Raw genomic sequence first — 10,881 nt, forward strand, 5'->3', positions numbered from 1 at the left:
CGGGGGGCTCCGTGGGCGTCACAGTGCGGCTGTCGGGGGGCTCCGTGGGCGTCACAGTGCGGCTGTCGGGGGACTCCGTGGGCGTCACAGTGCGGCTGTCGGGGGGCTCCGTGGGCGTCACAGTGCGGCTGTCGGGGGACTCCGTGGGCGTCACAGTGCGGCTGTCGGGGGGCTCCGTGGGCGTCACAGTGCGGCCGTTGGGGGGGGGGGGGCTCCGTGGACATCACAATGCGGCCGTCGGAGGGTGCGGGGGGGTCCGCGCGCTCTAAAGCTGGAGCTGCGCCGCCTCGGCAGAGCTCTGCGGGAGCCTGGAGCTCGCGGGCGGAGCTGCTCCCTGCCCTCGGAGGCGCTTCAGCACCACTGGCGAGGGACGGCCCGAGGTATGCTAAAGGGAACAGGGGGAAGGAAGCTCTGTTAGAGGAGAGCTGAAACAACTGAAAGAGAAAGGAAATTGATGTCGTGTGCCCGTGCACAAGTCGCTGCACCTCTCCTAGGCAGCTGGAACTTTTGTTTATTATTTGTTTTCCCTCATCCCACAGAACGAAGGTTTTGGGAGGAAGTCCTGAGGTGCTCAATTGAAAGAGAAGCTTTGGAGGACAGCGCTGAGGGAATAGGTGGAGACAAAACGAAGAATCTGGAGCAGAAAGCTGAGCTCAGTAAGAAGGGGCCGCAGGAGAGCTGGAGGTAACCCCTGGGGTAAGCTGCAGGGCAGGAGATGAACGCTGAGGCAGGAAAAAGAGAGGTAAGGAAGAGTGTGGGCAAGTGACAGGGGTGCAAAAGCTGAGGTAAGCAAGAGGGCATTAAGGCAACACGAAGGTAAAACTGCATGGGAGAACAGGAACGCTTTGAGGGGGAAATGTGGGGTAAATAAGAGTGTATCAAAGTGGCACTGCAGAGGGAAAATCTGGGGAGGCAAAATAAAGATGATGTGTGGAGGTCTCATAATGGAGGGCAAATCTCTTAAGAGTGAAAATAAAGATTTGTGGAGGGAAAAGGTGAGGTAATAGAAAGGGGAGAAGATGAACATTCATGAGGGAAAACGAGGTAAATACAAAGACACAATGGTGACACAATGGAGGGAAAATCTTTGGGAGGCAAACCCAAGATTTTTGGAGGGAAAACCTGAGGTAATGCAAAGGGGAGAAGGTGATTATTTTGTTGGGACAAGATGAGGTAAATAAGAGTGTATGTAAGTGACATTGTGGAAGCAAAACCTGAGGTAAATATGCTGACTACACAGGTGTCATCATGGAGGGCAAATCTCTTAAGAGTGAAAATAAAGATTTTGGAGGGAAAAGAAGAGGTAATGCAAAAGGGAGAACATGAACATTCATGAGGGGGAAAGAGAGAGGTAAATAAGTGTCTAGTGACATGGATGCAAAAGCTGAGGTAATTAAAAGGGCATAAAGGTAACGTGAATGTAAACCTGTATGGGAGAACATAAACGTTTTGAGGGGGAAATATTTGGTAAATAAAAGTGTATCAAAGTGACATTGTGAAGGGAAAATCTGGGGAGGCAAAATACAGATGATGTGTGGACGGAAATTCACCTGAGGTAATGCAAAGTGGAGAAGGTGAATATTTACGTGGGAAAAGATATGGTGAATAAGAGTGTATCTAAGAGACATTGTGGAGACAAAACCTGAAGTAAATATGAAGACACAGGTGTGATGGAGGGGAAAGTCTGAAAGGAAAAATAAAGATTTCTGGAGGGAAAAGGTGAGGTAATGCAAAAGTGAGAGCATGAACACTCATGAGGGAAAACATGAGGTAAGTAAGAGTATCTAAGGGACATTGTGGAGGGGAAATCTTTGGGAGGCAAAATAAAGACTATTTTCGAGGGAAAACCTGAGGTAATGCAAAGGTGAGAAGATGAACATTCATGAGGGAAAACGCCCTCCCGCCCCAGCTTGACTTTGTGTGCCTGAGTGTGCTTCTCCTTTGGGTCCCTTTTCAAAGTGCTGCAGCTTAGCTTAGGCTTCCCAGGAGGGAAAGACGGGCTCCGGCCAGTAACAGAGCAGGCTTCTTGCAGGCCCGGAGCGGAGAGGGAGCGCAGCTTGCCCCTTCTTTTTCCCAGAGGACGCAGCAAAGCCGCTTAGTCGTAGCGCAGGCAAGGCGACCCACCTGTAGCTCAGGGCCTGGGTCTCTGCCTACGTGGCAGCCTGCCAGCATAACGGCCCTGTTGTCGGGGCCTGTGCGAGGAACCATGGAGCCCTCTGTCCCCTTCCGTCCCCAGCAGCAGCCCAAGCTGCCTGTAAGCAGGGCTGGGCGGGCTGCTTTAGGCAGCTAACAGGAACGAGCATTCCCTGGCCCTTGAGAGGGTGCAGGCTGAGGAAGTGTTGTGCTGGAGGGTGCGGTGATGCCTAGGGCGCTGCTTTTGGCTGGGGTGACCTCGAGGTTGCTCCCTGGGCTCCTGAAGAGGTGGTGTTGCGCTGCAGCCAGGAGGGCCGGCCCGTAAGTGGGGCGCAGGCCGGAGCTTTTTTGGGAGTGCCGAGCCGAGGGGGGCCGCCCTGTAAGCAGGGCTGTGTGTTCCCAGTGCTCGGCGGGAGGTTCAAGGAGGGACCCCCCCTGTAATCAGGGGGGTATGTCTGGCCCTGGCCTTTCAGAGGCGTGGGGCCAGGGTGTGTGGGGCTGAGAGTGTGCCCCCCCCTGGTTTTGGGGCCGGGGCCCCCGCCCCCTGGCCTTTGGCCGTCAAGCTCCCTTGCCTGGCTGCTGAGTCTCCTTCCTGTAGCTGCGGGTCCGGGCCTAGCTCATGACTCCCTGGGTGTCGACCCGCCCGTAACCGGGTTCCGGGTCGGAGAGCCTTTGCGCTCAGCTGGCAGCCTGTGTGGGGCGCCCTCCCCGTTAGCGGGCGTGGGTCAGGATGCCCCTGAAGCGGAGAGAAGGAGCCTCCGTGGACCTTTGGGATCAGGGCCGCCCTGTAAGTCAGGGCCGCTCAGTGCCCTGGCATCCCAGGCGCTTTGCAACGTCAACAGCGGCTCCTGCCCCCTGTAAGCAGGGTTGTGCAGCCTCTTTGGCCGCTGCTTTGCACGCCCAGCTGGACTTGCCCAGGGCGCCCGCCTCAGAGGCCACATCCAGCGCCGAGCAGAAGGCCGTCGTCAGAGAAGCTGAAGTAAGAACTCTGGCTTTGCGGGGCTGGGCGGGGGGTGCGGCTGGGTGGCCGGCCGGGTGGTGGCTTGGGGAGCTCCCTGCCGGGGTGTAAGGATTCCTGTTTCCCTCAGGCGGGGAGAAATTGGCGCTGTCCAGGCCTAACTGTGTCCTCCTTCCTTGGCAGCAGCCGTCTGTGAGGAAAGAACGGCGTGGAGGGCATGGAACGGCGTGGAACGGCGAGGCCAAGAGGCAATGAGAAGAGGAGCTGCGTGGTGCTGGCGAAAGGCACACGAGAAAGGCGCTCTGGGCAACGGGACCTCCCTGTGACCAGGGCTGTGGTAACGCCAGGACTTTGCTGGCACCTTTAGGGTGCCGTGGCTGGCTTTGCGCTGGGCGACCTCCCTGTAAGCAGGGCCAGGTCCTTTGCTTTTAGCGTCCTTGGCCTTGTGCCGCCTTGCTCCTTTGGCTGCCTGGAGAGAGCGGCAGCCCTGTAAGCAGGGTGCATGCCAGCATCTCCACACCTGTCGGGGGGAATGAAGCTCCCTGGACCCCGAGCCCCCCCTGTAAGCAGGGGAGGGCCCTTCCTGTGGCCGCAGCGGCTTTTGGCTGCTGGTGGCCTGGCCAGCGTGGCCCCCTGTACTTGGGGCGTGCCACGGTCTTTGCCCGACCTTTGAAGGCCCTTGGCGCGTTGAGGCCCCTCTGGCCTGCACGCAGCCAGGCGGGCCAGGTCTGGGGCTCTCTTCTCCTGCCGTGGGGTAAGGCTGGCTGCCCAGCCAATGGCTGCCCGCAGCTTGCTCCCTCTCCTGGGAAGGGGGGTGTGTGTAGGTGCCGCCCCCCTCCCGCCCCAGCTTGACTTTGTGTGCCTGAGTGTGCTTCTCCTTTGGGTCCCTTTTCAAAGTGCTGCAGCTTAGCTTAGGCTTCCCAGGAGGGAAAGACGGGCTCCGGCCAGTAACAGAGCAGGCTTCTTGCAGGCCCGGAGCAGAGAGGGAGCGCAGCTTGCCCCTTCTTTTTCCCAGAGGACGCAGCAAAGCCGCTTAGTCGTAGCGCAGGCAAGGCGACCCACCTGTAGCTCAGGGCCTGGGTCTCTGCCTACGTGGCAGCCTGCCAGCATAACGGCCCTGTTGTCGGGGCCTGTGCGAGGAACCATGGAGCCCTCTGTCCCCTTCCGTCCCCAGCAGCAGCCCAAGCTGCCTGTAAGCAGGGCTGGGCGGGCTGCTTTAGGCAGCTAACAGGAACGAGCATTCCCTGGCCCTTGAGAGGGTGCAGGCTGAGGAAGTGTTGTGCTGGAGGGTGCGGTGCCGCCTAGGGCGCTGCTTTTGGCTGGGGTGACCTCGAGGTTGCTCCCTGGGCTCCTGAAGAGGTGGTGTTGCGCTGCAGCCAGGAGGGCCGGCCCGTAAGTGGGGCGCAGGCCGGAGCTTTTTTGGGAGTGCCGAGCCGAGGGGGGCCGCCCTGTAAGCAGGGCTGTGTGTTCCCAGTGCTCGGCGGGAGGTTCAAGGAGGGACCCCCCCTGTAATCAGGGGGGTATCTCTGGCCCTGGCCTTTCAGAGGCGTGGGGCCAGGGTGTGTGGGGCTGAGAGTGTGCCCCCCCCTGGTTTTGGGGCCGGGGCCCCCGCCCCCTGGCCTTTGGCCGTCAAGCTCCCTTGCCTGGCTGCTGAGTCTCCTTCCTGTAGCTGCGGGTCCGGGCCCAGCTCATGACTCCCTGGGTGTCGACCCGCCCGTAACCGGGTTCTGGGTCGGAGAGCCTTTGCGCTCAGCTGGCAGCCTGTGTGGGGCGCCCTCCCCGTTAGCGGGCGTGGGTCAGGATGCCCCTGAAGCGGAGAGAAGGAGCCTCCGTGGGCCTTTGGGATCAGGGCCGCCCTGTAAGTCAGGGCCGCTCAGTGCCCTGGCATCCCAGGCGCTTTGCAACGTCAACAGCGGCTCCTGCCCCCTGTAAGCAGGGTTGTGCAGCCTCTTTGGCCGCTGCTTTGCACGCCCAGCTGGACTTGCCCAGGGCGCCCGCCTCAGAGGCCACATCCAGCGCCGAGCAGAAGGCCGTCGTCAGAGAAGCTGAAGTAAGAACTCTGGCTTTGCGGGGGTGGGCGGGGGGTGCGGCTGGGTGGCCGGCCGGGTGGTGGCCTTGGGGAGCTCCCTGCCGGGGTGTAAGGATTCCTGTTTCCCTCAGGCGGGGAGAAATTGGCGCTGTCCAGGCCTAACTGTGTCCTCCTTCCTTGGCAGCAGCCGTCTGTGAGGAAAGAACGGCGTGGAGGGCATGGAACGGCGAGGCCAAGAGGCAACGAGAAGAGGAGCTGCGTGGTGCTGGCGAAAGGCACACGAGAAAGGCGCTCTGGGCAACGGGACCTCCCTGTGACCAGGGCTGTGGTAACGCCAGGACTTTGCTGGCACCTTTAGGGTGCCGTGGCTGGCTTTGCGCTGGGCGACCTCCCTGTAAGCAGGGCCAGGTCCTTTGCTTTTAGCGTCCTTGGCCTTGTGCCGCCTTGCTCCTTTGGCTGCCTGGAGAGAGCGGCAGCCCTGTAAGCAGGGTGCATGCCAGCATCTCCACACCTGTCGGGGGGAATGAAGCTCCCTGGACCCCGAGCCCCCCCTGTAAGCAGGGGAGGGCCCTTCCTGTGGCCGCAGCGGCTTTTGGCTGCTGGTGGCCTGGCCAGCGTGGCCCCCTGTACTTGGGGCGTGCCACGGTCTTTGCCCGACCTTTGAAGGCCCTTGGCGCGTTGAGGCCCCTCTGGCCTGCACGCAGCCGGGCGGGCCAGGTCTGGGGCTCTCTTCTCCTGCCGTGGGGTAAGGCTGGCTGCCCAGCCAATGGCTGCCCGCAGCTTGCTCCCTCTCCTGGGAAGGGGGGGGTATGTAGGTGCCGCCCCCCTCCCGCCCCAGCTTGACTTTGTGTGCCTGAGTGTGCTTCTCCTTTGGGTCCCTTTTCAAAGTGCTGCAGCTTAGCTTAGGCTTCCCAGGAGGGAAAGACGGGCTCCGGCCAGTAACAGAGCAGGCTTCTTGCAGGCCCGGAGCGGAGAGGGAGCGCAGCTTGCCCCTTCTTTTTCCCAGAGGACGCAGCAAAGCCGCTTAGTCGTAGCGCAGGCAAGGCGACCCACCTGTAGCTCAGGGCCTGGGTCTCTGCCTACGTGGCAGCCTGCCAGCATAACGGCCCTGTTGTCGGGGCCTGTGCGAGGAACCATGGAGCCCTCTGTCCCCTTCCGTCCCCAGCAGCAGCCCAAGCTGCCTGTAAGCAGGGCTGGGCGGGCTGCTTTAGGCAGCTAACAGGAACGAGCATTCCCTGGCCCTTGAGAGGGTGCAGGCTGAGGAAGTGTTGTGCTGGAGGGTGCGGTGCCGCCTAGGGCGCTGCTTTTGGCTGGGGTGACCTCGAGGTTGCTCCCTGGGCTCCTGAAGAGGTGGTGTTGCGCTGCAGCCAGGAGGGCCGGCCCGTAAGTGGGGCGCAGGCCGGAGCTTTTTTGGGAGTGCCGAGCCGAGGGGGGCCGCCCTGTAAGCAGGGCTGTGTGTTCCCAGTGCTCGGCGGGAGGTTCAAGGAGGGACCCCCCCTGTAATCAGGGGGGTATCTCTGGCCCTGGCCTTTCAGAGGCGTGGGGCCAGGGTGTGTGGGGCTGAGAGTGTGCCCCCCCCTGGTTTTGGGGCCGGGGCCCCCGCCCCCTGGCCTTTGGCCGTCAAGCTCCCTTGCCTGGCTGCTGAGTCTCCTTCCTGTAGCTGCGGGTCCGGGCCCAGCTCATGACTCCCTGGGTGTCGACCCGCCCGTAACCGGGTTCTGGGTCGGAGAGCCTTTGCGCTCAGCTGGCAGCCTGTGTGGGGCGCCCTCCCCGTTAGCGGGCGTGGGTCAGGATGCCCCTGAAGCGGAGAGAAGGAGCCTCCGTGGGCCTTTGGGATCAGGGCCGCCCTGTAAGTCAGGGCCGCTCAGTGCCCTGGCATCCCAGGCGCTTTGCAACGTCAACAGCGGCTCCTGCCCCCTGTAAGCAGGGTTGTGCAGCCTCTTTGGCCGCTGCTTTGCACGCCCAGCTGGACTTGCCCAGGGCGCCCGCCTCAGAGGCCACATCCAACGCCGAGCAGAAGGCCGTCGTCAGAGAAGCTGAAGTAAGAACTCTGGCTTTGCGGGGGTGGGCGGGGGGTGCGGCTGGGTGGCCGGCCGGGTGGTGGCCTTGGGGAGCTCCCTGCCGGGGTGTAAGGATTCCTGTTTCCCTCAGGCGGGGAGAAATTGGCGCTGTCCAGGCCTAACTGTGTCCTCCTTCCTTGGCAGCAGCCGTCTGTGAGGAAAGAACGGCGTGGAGGGCATGGAACGGCGAGGCCAAGAGGCAACGAGAAGAGGAGCTGCGTGGTGCTGGCGAAAGGCACACGAGAAAGGCGCTCTGGGCAACGGGACCTCCCTGTGACCAGGGCTGTGGTAACGCCAGGACTTTGCTGGCACCTTTAGGGTGCCGTGGCTGGCTTTGCGCTGGGCGACCTCCCTGTAAGCAGGGCCAGGTCCTTTGCTTTTAGCGTCCTTGGCCTTGTGCCGCCTTGCTCCTTTGGCTGCCTGGAGAGAGCGGCAGCCCTGTAAGCAGGGTGCATGCCAGCATCTCCACACCTGTCGGGGGGAATGAAGCTCCCTGGACCCCGAGCCCCCCCTGTAAGCAGGGGAGGGCCCTTCCTGTGGCCGCAGCGGCTTTTGGCTGCTGGTGGCCTGGCCAGCGTGGCCCCCTGTACTTGGGGCGTGCCACGGTCTTTGCCCGACCTTTGAAGGCCCTTGGCGCGTTGAGGCCCCTCTGGCCTGCACGCAGCCGGGCGGGCCAGGTCTGGGGCTCTCTTCTCCTGCCGTGGGGTAAGGCTGGCTGCCCAGCCAATGGCTGCCCGCAGCTTGCTCCCTCTCCTGGGAAGGGGGGGGTATGTAGGTGCCGCCCCCCTCCCGCCCCAGCTTGACTTTGTGTGCCTGAGTGTGCTTCTCCTTTGGGTCCCTTTTCAAAGTGCTGCAGCTTAGCTTAGGCTTCCCAGGAGGGAAAGACGGGCTCCGGCCAGTAACAGAGCAGGCTTCTTGCAGGCCCGGAGCGGAGAGGGAGCGCAGCTTGCCCCTTCTTTTTCCCAGAGGACGCAGCAAAGCCGCTTAGTCGTAGCGCAGGCAAGGCGACCCACCTGTAGCTCAGGGCCTGGGTCTCTGCCTACGTGGCAGCCTGCCAGCATAACGGCCCTGTTGTCGGGGCCTGTGCGAGGAACCATGGAGCCCTCTGTCCCCTTCCGTCCCCAGCAGCAGCCCAAGCTGCCTGTAAGCAGGGCTGGGCGGGCTGCTTTAGGCAGCTAACAGGAACGAGCATTCCCTGGCCCTTGAGAGGGTGCAGGCTGAGGAAGTGTTGTGCTGGAGGGTGCGGTGCCGCCTAGGGCGCTGCTTTTGGCTGGGGTGACCTCGAGGTTGCTCCCTGGGCTCCTGAAGAGGTGGTGTTGCGCTGCAGCCAGGAGGGCCGGCCCGTAAGTGGGGCGCAGGCCGGAGCTTTTTTGGGAGTGCCGAGCCGAGGGGGGCCGCCCTGTAAGCAGGGCTGTGTGTTCCCAGTGCTCGGCGGGAGGTTCAAGGAGGGACCCCCCCTGTAATCAGGGGGGTATGTCTGGCCCTGGCCTTTCAGAGGCGTGGGGCCAGGGTGTGTGGGGCTGAGAGTGTGCCCCCCCCTGGTTTTGGGGCCGGGGCCCCCGCCCCCCGGCCTTTGGCCGTCAAGCTCCCTTGCCTGGCTGCTGAGTCTCCTTCCTGTAGCTGCGGGTCCGGGCCTAGCTCATGACTCCCTGGGTGTCGACCCGCCCGTAACCGGGTTCCGGGTCGGAGAGCCTTTGCGCTCAGCTGGCAGCCTGTGTGGGGCGCCCTCCCCGTTAGCGGGCGTGGGTCAGAATGCCCCTGAAGCGGAGAGAAGGAGCCTCCGTGGGCCTTTGGGATCAGGGCCGCCCTGTAAGTCAGGGCCGCTCAGTGCCCTGGCATCCCAGGCGCTTTGCAACGTCAACAGCGGCTCCTGCCCCCTGTAAGCAGGGTTGTGCAGCCTCTTTGGCCGCTGCTTTGCACGCCCAGCTGGACTTGCCCAGGGCGCCCGCCTCAGAGGCCACATCCAGCGCCGAGCAGAAGGCCGTCGTCAGAGAAGCTGAAGTAAGAACTCTGGCTTTGCGGGGCTGGGCGGGGGGTGCGGCTGGGTGGCCGGCCGGGTGGTGGCCTTGGGGAGCTCCCTGCCGGGGTGTAAGGATTCCTGTTTCCCTCAGGCGGGGAGAAATTGGCGCTGTCCAGGCCTAACTGTGTCCTCCTTCCTTGGCAGCAGCCGTCTGTGAGGAAAGAACGGCGTGGAGGGCATGGAACGGCGTGGAACGGCGAGGCCAAGAGGCAACGAGAAGAGGAGCTGCGTGGTGCTGGCGAAAGGCACACGAGAAAGGCGCTCTGGGCAACGGGACCTCCCTGTGACCAGGGCTGTGGTAACGCCAGGACTTTGCTGGCACCTTTAGGGTGCCGTGGCTGGCTTTGCGCTGGGCGACCTCCCTGTAAGCAGGGCCAGGTCCTTTGCTTTTAGCGTCCTTGGCCTTGTGCCGCCTTGCTCCTTTGGCTGCCTGGAGAGAGCGGCAGCCCTGTAAGCAGGGTGCATGCCAGCATCTCCACACCTGTCGGGGGGAATGAAGCTCCCTGGACCCCGAGCCCCCCCTGTAAGCAGGGGAGGGCCCTTCCTGTGGCCGCAGCGGCTTTTGGCTGCTGGTGGCCTGGCCAGCGTGGCCCCCTGTACTTGGGGCGTGCCACGGTCTTTGCCCGACCTTTGAAGGCCCTTGGCGCGTTGAGGCCCCTCTGGCCTGCACGCAGCCAGGCGGGCCAGGTCTGGGGCTCTCTTCTCCTGCCGTGGGGTAAGGCTGGCTGCCCAGCCAATGGCTGCCCGCAGCTTGCTCCCTCTCCTGGGAAGGGGGGTGTGTGTAGGTGCCGCCCCCCTCCCGCCCCAGCTTGACTTTGTGTGCCTGAGTGTGCTTCTCCTTTGGGTCCCTTTTCAAAGTGCTGCAGCTTAGCTTAGGCTTCCCAGGAGGGAAAGACGGGCTCCGGCCAGTAACAGAGCAGGCTTCTTGCAGGCCCGGAGCAGAGAGGGAGCGCAGCTTGCCCCTTCTTTTTCCCAGAGGACGCAGCAAAGCCGCTTAGTCGTAGCGCAGGCAAGGCGACCCACCTGTAGCTCAGGGCCTGGGTCTCTGCCTACGTGGCAGCCTGCCAGCATAACGGCCCTGTTGTCGGGGCCTGTGCGAGGAACCATGGAGCCCTCTGTCCCCTTCCGTCCCCAGCAGCAGCCCAAGCTGCCTGTAAGCAGGGCTGGGCGGGCTGCTTTAGGCAGCTAACAGGAACGAGCATTCCCTGGCCCTTGAGAGGGTGCAGGCTGAGGAAGTGTTGTGCTGGAGGGTGCGGTGCCGCCTAGGGCGCTGCTTTTGGCTGGGGTGACCTCGAGGTTGCTCCCTGGGCTCCTGAAGAGGTGGTGTTGCGCTGCAGCCAGGAGGGCCGGCCCGTAAGTGGGGCGCAGGCCGGAGCTTTTTTGGGAGTGCCGAGCCGAGGGGGGCCGCCCTGTAAGCAGGGCTGTGTGTTCCCAGTGCTCGGCGGGAGGTTCAAGGAGGGACCCCCCCTGTAATCAGGGGGGTATCTCTGGCCCTGGCCTTTCAGAGGCGTGGGGCCAGGGTGTGTGGGGCTGAGAGTGTGCCCCCCCCTGGTTTTGGGGCCGGGGCCCCCGCCCCCTGGCCTTTGGCCGTCAAGCTCCCTTGCCTGGCTGCTGAGTCTCCTTCCTGTAGCTGCGGGTCCGGGCCCAGCTCATGACTCCCTGGGTGTCGACCCGCCCGTAA

General features: G+C 63.0%; 1 long non-coding RNA gene across 1 annotated transcript; it reads left to right on the forward strand.

Annotated features, from left to right (window-relative positions):
- The first annotated feature begins 244 nt into the window (after window positions 1-244).
- Window positions 245-3,765, forward strand: LOC137441627 (uncharacterized). The gene is made up of 3 exons (XR_010987455.1): window positions 245-380; window positions 540-742; window positions 3,275-3,765. It is a non-coding gene; the product is annotated as an uncharacterized lncRNA (long non-coding RNA).
- The last annotated feature ends 7,116 nt before the right edge of the window (window positions 3,766-10,881 follow it).

Source organism: Melanerpes formicivorus, unplaced genomic scaffold (genome assembly GCF_026170545.1).
Source record: "Melanerpes formicivorus ecotype bairdi unplaced genomic scaffold, bMelFor1.0.p_v2 SCAF_6, whole genome shotgun sequence".
NCBI classification, from domain to species: Eukaryota; Metazoa; Chordata; class Aves; order Piciformes; family Picidae; genus Melanerpes; species Melanerpes formicivorus.